The sequence below is a fragment of the Apium graveolens genome, chromosome 6 (assembly GCF_009905375.1).
Source record: "Apium graveolens cultivar Ventura chromosome 6, ASM990537v1, whole genome shotgun sequence".
NCBI lineage: Eukaryota > Viridiplantae > Streptophyta > Magnoliopsida > Apiales > Apiaceae > Apium > Apium graveolens.
In genome coordinates, this window is record NC_133652.1 from 187,571,772 (window position 1) to 187,583,951 (window position 12,180).

Below are 12,180 nucleotides of genomic sequence, written 5' to 3' on the forward strand. Positions count from 1 at the left end.
CTATCTGGAACTTGACTTCATTTCATTTATGCAGAATTACAAGACATCATCTATATACATTTAATCAACCTATTCTGCATATCTAATTAAATTCAACATGACTTGAGTGCTACTATAGAATCTAAACAAGGTGTATGCAGAAATGTGCTACAGACTCATTATTACACAAGCTACTCACTCGATGGATAATTAATTATCATCCGTCGGGACTATATTGAGTCATCCGTCAGGACTATATTCCTTATCTGTCGAGTGCTACATTTTTTACTAAGTAAAATCTACTAAGGTGTTTTGTTAATGAAATCATCAAGTACACAACATATTCACAACAATCTCCCCCAATTTTTGTCTACTGGAATTGTAGCCATAAATTAAGAGAAACTTGATGATAACAAAACATCCTAAAAATATAACTTTAAAAGTAAGTAGATAAAACTGTAAAGTGCTTCAAATAACAAAATGCACAAAGATTAGCTCACAGTCATTTTCAAGGTGCTCCTCTAGCCTGAGCAGATTAATCTAATTCCTAGAAGGTCTGGATCTCTTTCCAAGCTTTCTGTTGTTTTCTTCTATCTGATTTTGGAGCTGTCTGTGGAATTCCAGTTCATCAGATTCTGAGAGATTTAGCTTTTCTTGCATCTGCAAAAGAATCTCATTGCTAGAGATGCTCAATTGGTCTTTTAATCTGAAAAATCTTCTAAATCCTTTGTCATCCATGAACTCCATCAGCCAGTAGGGCCTTAGATGCACTCTACTTCCTGTGTAAGGAATAGTTAAAGTCTTTGGGAGTGCATCTTTAGCTCTAACACTCCTCAGTTCTTCAATCTTCTTTAGAACCAGTCTTCTTATAGTTACATTGAAACAAAGTTCTTCTTGAAAGATGAATAAACTTTTATCAACACAGATTGGCTTTCTTGAAGGATCCTGTGAAGTGGCCATTGAATCTCCTTTCCTCCCTTGTACTTGAAAACTAACCGTTCAGGTAGATTCCTGTAGGCATCAATCCCTCTAACTTCTTCCAGTTCATCTAGATAGAGGTTTAGGTCAGAGAATTACTTGATGTCACATAAGTACAAGTAATCTCCCTTGTTGATTTTGGATTGAGCTTTGGTTAGAGATTTGGATTTGAGAGGTGACAGCTTCACTTTCTTGACTGCTCTTGATTTTGTTCTCTTTGACTTGTTAAGGATTGGAAAATTGAAGTCAGGAATTGGTAGACTTTCCCAGTCTATTGGTTCATCCTTAGGCACAATAGGTTCACCATGAATGTTCCTGTAAGGATCCACCACCTTAATGTCTTCAAATACCACTGAGGGTTTTGATGGTTGAGTTGTAGTTGGAGTGGATTGCTTGGGAAACTGATCCTCCAATTCCTTACCAACAAAGTTCAATTTCCTTTTGGTTCTTTTGGCCAATTCCTTGTATCTTTGAGATTTCTTCTGTTGTTCAACTTACTTCTTTGGATCTTGAGATTCAGTGATTTCAGATGGCTGAGCAGGAATTTGTTGTGTTGGTTTCACCCCTTGTAGCTTGGCCAAGATAGCAGCTTGCTTTTTCTTTTATTTAGCCTTTTTAGCATCTAGAGCAGCTTGCTTCTTTTCTTGCTTTAATCTTGCCTTTTCTTCTCTCTTTGCTTCATCAAATTGAGGATGTCCAACCACCACACACATTTATTTACCATTCCTGAAAACTTTAGCAATTCTTCTTTTCAAAGCTAAATTAGTTGGATCCTTGTAAAAGGCAATGTATCTTGATAATAGTTTCTTCTCATCAGGCTTTGGTGTCTCATACACTGTATCAAAAGGGTTCTTTAGTGATGATTTTGGATAGTTCACCATTGGCTTCAAAAGTACTTCAGCCTTTGGAGACTTGATACAGGATGGTTGTCCTCTTTCTAGATAGTTCAAGCTCATTCCATTTACAGAGATTTGCCTGACTTGAGAGTGATGAATGGTTGACTTTTCTGGCTTCTTTGCTAGCCCAAACTTCTTCTGAATATCCTCATCAATTTTCTCCCAGTTGATTGGCTTTAACTGGTCCTTTTCAGCTACTCTTAAATTGGCTGCTTCTTCATTTATCGGATCAATGCTATCTTTGGCTAGTAATTGAAGGAACAATTACTTTGCTAACTTCAATGTTCAGCACTTTTTGCTCCCCCTCACTCCTAGAATTCTCTTTCTCCCCCTTTTTGTTATCAGCAAGTTGAGTAGAGGAGGTCTGTGCAGCCACCAGTTTCTGAAGTAAGTCTGTTTGTTGAGCTTGATGTAGATGAATTGCTGTAACAGATGCTTCCATTTCTGTCATTCTTGTATCCAAGGCATCTATCTTTGTGGCAAGATCAGAATTTTTCCTGAGCTGTCTCTTGATGTCAAGCATTGTAGCTTCTGGAAGTTTAGAGTCCATCTTGTTAGAAATGGCCTTTTTCATCTCATCAATATCACCTTTGATAGTGTTGACATCTCGAGCATGTTGAAAACCTTGGATTTGTTGTAGTTTCAGAGAAGCAAGATGTGCTTGAAGGAGCTTTTTGGTGTTGGCATTTGTGGTGGTTTGAAGAGCAGAATTTGTCTGATTGGTGAGTTGGATCAGGGTTGTCTTGAAGTAGTGTTCATCGCAGTGCTTTGAAAATGCCCAAGATGGCATGCCTGATCTTGAACTGGAGCCTACTTCTCCCCCTATGTCCAATGGCTCTTCTTCACTATCTCCACCTTCACCTCCAAAGAATTCTTCTGAACCACCAGTCTCATAATCAACATCACCAGCTATAGAGGGAAAAGCTGTGATGGCATCCTTAGCTCTTAGCATTGACTGTGTGGTATGCACCAAGTTGAGCATCCTTTCTGCATTGTCATTGCCCTGTTCAGCTAGAAGTTGATATGCTGGAACAGGGTTAGTAAATGTCTCAGCATCAAGGGAGGTAGAATCTATAACAACTTGAGGTTGTTGAGATAGTCCCTCCCTGTCTGCATCCTGGACATTCATTAACTCACTTGCAATGACATCCATCCTTATATCTCCTGTACCTGCATTTCTCTCATTATCTCTCTTTTGTTGCATCAAGGTCCCACCTTGGCTCCCCACCCTCACACCCTCACCTTCATCATCTAAGGCGGGACTCCTCACACTCTCTTTTGCCAATCCTGAAGAACTGGATTGCATATTTTCACTCTTTTCCTCTCCTTTTTCCTGGGAGCAACCCAGACTCTCACTCATGACACTCTCTTCCCTCAATCCTAGGAGTGATTGTAAAACAACTAAGTCTTCTGCACTTGAAATAATTGATGAAATTTGAAGTTGTGCAGAGACACTCGAAGGATAAGGGATATCCGTCGGATAAGGGATATCCGTCGGGTTAGCAGTTTGACTATCCGACGGATAACTGCTGTTAAGCTTATCTATCGGGATACAATCACTACTCGACGGATGAATAATATCCATCGAGAGAGTAGGAATAAATGAGTTAGGAGTGGAAACTATTGTGGACTCTGTGCATATTGATGAAAATTTTGGCACTGATGTCTCAACAGTTCCTGAAAGAATTGGCAAGTGAGCCAACAAATCATCCAAAAGACGATGCTCACTTGCATTAGATTTTGGCTTCCCCAACAAAGTTAAAGAAGGGTAATCAGGAATTGATGTGTTGATCATATCCACATACAGAGAGTTTGTGGGAGAATTTGGTGTTTGAGGTGCTTCTATAAATAAAGATTTTGGCTGTGATTCCACATTTATTGGAGCCACATCAAACTGACTTTGAGAAGGTGCAGTGACTGTGTGTTTAGCACCAGTTTGCACAGTGTGTGAACCCTGTGCATCCCCAAGGGTTTTTGGTTTCTTCTTTCTAGTATAGGTTTAGGGTGAGCTTGTGTCCCTTACCCTTTTGGCCTATGCTCTTGGCTGAGAGCTTTGTTCAAAAGTCACATCCTTTTGGGAGGATGCAACTAGCAATGAGCTTATTTCCTTGTTAAGCACTGCAGTCTGTTGGGAAACTGCAGTGTGGCTAGGCTGGGAAACACTCACCTCTCCAACCTTATCCTTAGGGCTTCTTTGATGTTCACCCTGTCCCTCACCTACCTTACCCACCTTCACACTCCCCTCTTTAGGTTTGGTGGATTTTGTAACTGGAATCTTTTGAGAGATACCAGAGGGGGCTTTCTTTGACTTGGATTTAGAAATTTTTGATGGTTTGGTAGCTTGGGTAGGAAACTGTTGGGTTATTGACACAGTTGCCATGGCTACACTAGAATGCAAAGAAATTTGAGAGGTTGGAAGAGTAGAGACAGATGACATTACCTCACTTACCTGAGGTGCTTCCATTACAGGGAAATAGAAGAGTGGCACCTCTCTGTGATGGTTTGCCATGTTTAAATCTGTAATAATTCTTCTTTCTTGAACCCAACAATCCAATTTGTTGGTTGGGTTCTCAAGCACAATTCCCTCAGAGAGGTGGTTAGCTAACATCATGAAAAATCTAGCATAGTAAACATTTTTACCCCTCTTATTTAGCTCACCTAACTTAAACCCCAACTCAAACAAAATAAGATCAGTAAAGTTAAAGTACTTATCAGTGACTAGCATGTAAAGCATGTTAAGTATGGAGATATTGACAGAATCAAAATTACTGATTTTACCAGAGTATACCTTAGTAACTACATCACATAGATAACTCCATTCCTTCCTAAGACCCAACCTCCTAATTTCACTTAACTTAGAAGTAGAGAGTGCATAGTTCATGGAGTTAAGCATGTTAATAATGTCAGTGTCTGTGTGTGGTGAAGTTATAGTATTATCAGGAATCTTGAAATATGCTTTAACAACATCACTATTAATAAAGAATTCCTTACCTTTAATAGTGAGTGTGATGTTCTTATCAGTTGAGTTGTACACAGCAGTTGACCACTTTTCTTCAACAACCTCACAGAAGAGGGTGGGTGATTCTAGCATGGCGTAGTTGAGTTTACAGTTCTTCACAAAATCCATCATTTTATGGTAGTCACCAGACTGTTGAATCCCCTTGTTTACTAGAGCCGTGAAGTTGTTCTTCTCATAGATGAATCCAGTTTGTGACATGATCTTGACGAATGGTGCCATTGTTAGAGAGTGGAAATTGCAGAGATAGAGATGATAAGTGCTTTTGAGAAAGAGAGAATTTAGAGCAGATGATTTGAGAATGATAAAAGAAAAGTATGAAAGTGAATTTTGCTTTTATACTATCTCAAAAATAACTGTCAAAAATAATAAAGTAAAATAAAGTAACCAATAAGACTTGCCCAAAATAGCCGTTTAAAAAATAAACTGTAAAAATTCCTTCAATTATCCGTCGTGTTACTTACAAACTGTAAGTATACTCGATGGATAAAGTTCAGGGAATTAACGGCTAAGATTCAGACAATTCGACGGATGAGGATAAATCAGTTATCCGTCGAGTCATAAAATATTCCAGAAAGATAATTGATTTTATTAATAAAATGTATACCGACGGATGATCAAACTTGATGGATAGTGAGCATCCGTCGAGATGTAAATTTTGACTTAGCCAAAATTTCATCTATGACTGAAAAATTAATTAAATTTCTGGCTGCATTACAACTTGCAAACAATCTATAAGGATTCAAGAGAAATTTAGCATACCTAACTCACTTACCAACCTTGAAAAGGTGGATTCATCCAGTGGCTTGGTAAATATATCTGCAAGCTGCTTTTCACTTGGAACAAAATGTAGTTCCACAGTACCATTCATTACATGTTCCCTTATAAAGTGGTACTTGATGTCTATGTGCTTTGTTCTTGAATGTTGTACTGGATTTTCAGTGATGGCAATTGCACTTGTGTTATCAAAGAAAATGGGAATTCTTTCCACTTGTAGACCATAGTCTAGCAATTGGTTTTTCATCCACAAAATCTGTGCACAACAACTGCCAGCAGCAATATATTCAGCTTTAGCTGTAGAAGTAGAAACTGAATTTTGCTTTTACTGAACCAGGACACAAGCTTGTTTCCTAGAAATTGACAGGTTCCTGTTGTACTTTTTCTATCAATTCTACAACCTGCATAATCTGCATCTGAATAACTAGTTAGATCAAAACCAGAATCTCTAGGGTACCAAATGCCAAGTTTTGGTGTTCCCTTGAGATATCTGAAAATTCTCTTAATAGCTACTAAGTGAGATTCTCTAGGATCAGCCTGAAATCTAGCACACAAATATGTAGCAAACATTATATCTGGTCTACTAGCTGTTAAGTACAGAAGTGAGCCAACCATGCCCCTATAACTTGAAATATCTACAGACTTTTCAGTAGTGTTTAATTCAAGCTTAGTTGTAGTGGCCATGGGAGTTTTTGCAGATGTGCAATCCATTAGATAAAACTTCTTTAAAAGATCATAAATGTATTTAGTTTGACTAATGAATATTCCATCACTAACTTGCTTAACTTGCAGACCAAGAAAGTAAGTTAGTTCTCCCATCATACTCATTTCATACTTACTTTGCATCAATTTGGCAAACTTTTTGCAAATTTTTTCATCTATAGAGCCAAAAAAATGTAATCTACATAAATTTGAACAAGTATACTAGAGCCATTAACATTTCTAAAGAAAAGAGTTTTGTCTACAGTACCTCTAGTGAAGTAATTCTCTAAAAGAAACTTTGACAAAGTGTCATATCGGGCTCTAGGTGCTTGCTTCAGTCCATAAGTGCTTTCAAAAGATAGTAAACATATTCTGGAAAATTTGGATCTTCAAAACTAGGAGGCTGACTAACATAGACTTCCTCCTCCAAATCTCTGTTCAGAAAGGCACTTTTGACATCCATTTGATAGACTTTGAAATTGGCATGGGCTGCATAGGCTAAGAAGATTCTGATGGCTTCAAGTCTTGCAACAGGAGCAAATGTTTCAAGTCTTGACAATAGCCCTTATCAACCAATCTAGATTTGTTCCTGACTACTATGTCATTTTCATCCATCTTGTTTCTGAATACCCATTTGGTGTCTATTGGATTCTTTCCTTTAGGCTTGGGCACCATCTTTCATACTTTATTCCTCTTAAATTGGTTTAGCTCCTCCTGCATAGCTAAAATCCAATCAGGATCCAACAAAGCTTCTTCTACCTTCTTTGGTTCTTCCTTAGAAAGAAAGCTGCTGTATAGACATTCTTCTTGAGTTGCTCTCCTTGTTTGAACTCTAGAAGATACATCACCAATGATGAGCTCAAAGGGGTGATCCTTTGTCCATTTCCTTTGTTGAGGTAGATTGGCTCTAGATGAAGAGGCCTCATTATTGTCTTGATGTGTGATTGAATTTTGATTGTTAGAAACTCCCCCTGACTTAATGGATCTTTGATTTGAGAAAGGGGAACTTTCTGAATGTGATCTATCCTGACTTCCATCTTCTTTTGATGACCCGACGGATGGTGAGTTTTGAGTACCGACGGATGAAGCTGGTTGTCTCCCGACGGATAAAGCAGATTGTCTCCCGATGGATGAAGCATTTTGCAACTCGACATATGTTGAATTTTATGCTTCATTGGTAGTGGAGTTTTCTGTATTATCCTTTGATACTGTTTCTTGATCACTTTCATCATCACTTTCATCACTAACCATCTCTACATTGTCAAACTTAAGGCTCTCATGGTAATCTCCATCTTGCAGTCCTTCAATCTTTTTATCATCAAACACAACATGTATTGATTCCACAACAATGTTGGTTCTTAGATTGTAGACTCTATATGCTTTACCAATAACATATCCAACAAAAATTCCTCCATCTGCTTTAGCATCAAACTTCCCATTTTGATCAGTTTGATTTCTCAAGATATAGCATTTGCAGCCAAAGACATGAAGAAAATTTAGAGTTGGCTTCTTGTTCTTGAACAATTGATAAGGAGTCATGCATTTTGCTTGATTAACCAGAGAAATATTCTGAGTGTAGCATGCAGTATTTACAGCTCCAACCCAGAAATATGTTGGTAATTTAGATTCTTCATGCATTATCCTTGTAGCTTCAATAAGTGATATGTTCTTCCTTTCTACTACTCCATTTTATTATGGAGTTCTTGCTGCTGAAAACTCATGCAAAATCCCATTTTCTTCATAAAATGCTCTCATGACAGAATTCTTGAACTCAGTTCCATTGTCACTCCTGATTCTTCTAACTTTGAAATCAGGATGATTATTGACTTGCCTTATGTGATTGATGATGATTTCACTAGCCTCATCTTTAGACTTTAGGAAATATATCCAAGAAAACTTTGAGAAATCATCTACAATTACTAGGCAAAATCTTTTCCTTGAGATGGACAACACATTGACTGGTCCAAACAAATCCATGTGTAGTAGTTGCAAAGGTTCTTCAATTGTTGAATCAAGCTTCTTTCTGAATGATGCTTTGATCTGCTTTCCTTTTTGGCAGGCATCACACAATCCATCCTTTGAAAACTCCACTTTAGGAATACCTCTAACCAGTTCTTTCTTTACAAGTTAATTCATGGTCTTGAAGCTTAGATGGGATAGCTTCTTGTTCCATAACCAACTTTCATCCTGACTTGCTTTGCTGAGAAGACAAGTAACAGATTCTGCATTTGATGAATTGAAGTCATCTAGGTACACATTTTCTTTTCTCACACCAGTGAGAACCACTTTGTTTCTTCTCTTATTTGTCACAACACAGGCTTCTGAGTTGAAGGTTATTGAATTGCCTTTATCACAAGGCTGGCTGATACTCAAAAAATTGTGCTTGAGACCATCCACTAAGGCAACCTCCTCAATGATGACATTGTCTTTTGAAATCAAGCCATATCCCACAGTATAACCCTTGTTGTCATCTCCAAAAGTAATACTTGGGCCAGCTCTCTCCTTGAACTCTGTGAGCAGGGTAGAATCACCAGTCATGTATCTTGAACAACCACTATCCAAGTACCATAGATTCTTTTTATTTCCCTGCACACATTAAAATCAAATCAAGTTGATATCGGTACCCAAGTTTCCTTGGGTCCTGCCTTGTTAGCTTTCTTTTTCTGTTTCTTAGGCTTTATCTCATTTGACTTGGGAAATCAGATTCATCCTTAGTCAATTGAGTTGAACCTTTGAAACCATTCATTACAACAGAGTTATCATGCACATTTTGATTAACAGGAAATGGCATGATATTAGTAAACATGTTATTCTCGTAAGGCATGCTAAATGGCATTTGTGGCATACTAAATGCAGCATAATAAGGATTAGGTGCAAATGGCATATTAGCAAACTATGCATTCATATTCTGTGTAGACATAGCATTCATAGGCATAGAAGGCATGGCATTTATGTTGGGAAAATGAGGTAGCACAGATTTGGAAGTTGGCATGGCAGTTTTGCAATTAACAGACAAATGATTTACACTACCATACTTGACACAGATTTTTCTAGGAGCATATTTATCAGGTGCGTAGTTGTTATGCTTGTTAATTCCTACTTTACCATTTCTATTATTTTTCTTTTTAGCCTCTATTTTAACCTCAATCTTTTCCAGTCTGTCACTCAATTGCTTGACAGTCATATGACCAACATTAGCCTTTTTCTTCTTCACTTGACTAGATTCTCCTGGAACAAAATTCTTGGAAACTGATCCATATTTCTCATTTAACTTGTCAAGTTTGGCTTTACTCATAGGTTTGCTCACAGTCGACGGATGAGGATTTATATCACTCGACGGAGAACCGTTTTTGTTATCCGACGGATGACCCTCATCATCCGTCGAGTCTACATCTGTTCGCAATCCTTCAACCATACTGGATTCCAGCTTCTCCTTATTCTTCTTCCAGGCTGCATCACAAAAGGACTCAATACCTTGAACTTTGGTGATTTGAGCATGAACATCTCTAGATGTTTTCCATGCCTTAATCACCTTCTATTCTCGTTCAAGCTACTTCTTCAAGATCTCTTCTTTCTTCAAGGACTCAGTTAATTCATCCTTAGCAATTTTACACTCAATTCTTAATTTTTCAAATTCAATGAACTGAGACTCTAGAACATTATTCCTCTCACTTAAAAACACATTGTTTTCTTTGATTTTAGTATTTTCCTTAGTAAGAGACTTAAATGTAACACACAAATGATATAATTCTATAGACATGTCATTTATTGCATCATTACACTCAGCTTTAGATAAATGTGCAAGGTTAGTGGTGATTACCTGATTACTTGAAGAACTTGTCTCTATTTCATCAGACTTGGCCATTAGGGCTAGATTGACATAGCTGACATCCTTATCCTCATCCAGAACATCTGCTGCCCAGTCATTTTCTTGTGTAATGAAAGCCCTTTCCTTTTATTTGAGCAACTCAAAGTATTTCTGTTTATAATCCACAGGCTCAAACTTCTTTTTTTTGGAATCTGACTTTCTACACTCACTGGCAAAATGCCCTGCCAAGCCATATTTGAAACATTTGAAACATTTGAATTTAGATTTATCCACCATGTTTCTATTTGGCTTGGCTGCTCCAAGGTTCTTCTTGAACTTTAGCTTGGCAAATCTTCTGGAAAGAAATGCTAGATGTTCATCAATATCTTCCATGTCATCTTGGCTCAAAGAATCTTCATTTTCTGCTACCAGCCCCTTGCCCTTGTTTTCATAGACCTTTGAAGTTGATTCAACAGCTTCCATCTTCATCTCCTTCTCTTTCTCTAACTCAGCAACTAGTGCAATGGATCCTCCTTTCTTCTTTCCTCTCTCCATCCTCTCATCTTGCTCTATTTGAAGCTCATAGGTTTTCAGGATGCCATACAGTCTCTCCAAAGTAAACTCCTTGTAATCTTGAGAGTTTTTCAATGAGACTGTCATAGGTTTCCATTCCTTTGGAAGAGATCTAAGGAACTTAAAATTGGAGTCTTTTGTCTGATAGACCCTTCCATGCAACTTCAGAGCATTTAGTAGTTTTTGAAACCTACTAAAGATGTCAGTGAGAGACTCACTTTCTTCACTATAAAAATGCTCATATTGCTGAATGAGTAGCTGCATCTTATTTTCCCTTACTTGCTCAGTGTCATCACATATAATTTGTATAGTATCCTAAAATTCCTTGGCAGTTTTGCAATTGATGATGTTGTCAAACATGTCACCATCAACTCCATTGAATAGGATATTCATGGCCTTTTTATCGTTCCTGACTTGTTCAATATGCGGATCAGACCATTCATGCCTTGGCTTGGGGACTGATGGCTCATTTCCAGTTGCAGCTCCCATTGGTACATGAGGGCCTCTCTCTATGCAATCTACATAGGCCTCATCTTGAGAAAGTAAATGGAGATGCATTATTAACTTCCAATGATGGTAATTATCTTTATCCAGAAAAGGAATCTTGACTCCGACATCCTTCTTGTTCATCTTGCTATTTTGTTGTGATCTTTAAACTCTCTGTTTATCAAGAGCTTGCTATGATACCAATTGTTAGTCCCTAACAATGCAACAAGAATTATAGAAGGGGGTTGAATGGAATTCTTGAACCATTTTCACAAATTATAAAATGTTTTATCTTAATAATATATAAGTGTTTGATTTGCAAAGTGCAGAATAAGAAGTTACTAAAATCAAAACACAAGTAATTAAAAACACAAGTCCTTAAAAACTTTTTGGTGGATTTGAATGCATCCACCAGAGATATATATTATATCAAGAGAACTCTGTGTAGCAAGATTTGCTCACAGCTGCTTACAAATGTGAACAACTAAGTTTACAGAGAAATGCTAAGAATACAGCTTACAAATGTTTCTCTGAGAATTTTCTTGCTTATTGTTCTTGTTGTTCTATTTGCTACTTCTTGGTTTATATATCACCAAGATTACAAAGTAATAATACAAGATAATAAAACAAAACCTATCAAGTCTAATACTATGCTGCTTCATTACTCTATTCCAGCATCTTTGAATATCTTCAAAATAGCATGGAAATGGAAATGCTTCTTTGTTCTCTAAAACCCAGTTGAATAGGCTTCCACATTCCTTTTGCATACACTCGACGCATGTAACTGTGTTGTCACTGTCAACTGATTTTGAATTGATTATCCGTCGGGTACATGATCATCCGTCAGGTTGCCTTGTTAATCATCAGTCGAGTGGCATTGTTGTTTATCCGTCGGGTAGCTATCTAGCACTTGACTTCATTTAATTTATACAGAATTACAAGATATCATCTATATATAATTAATC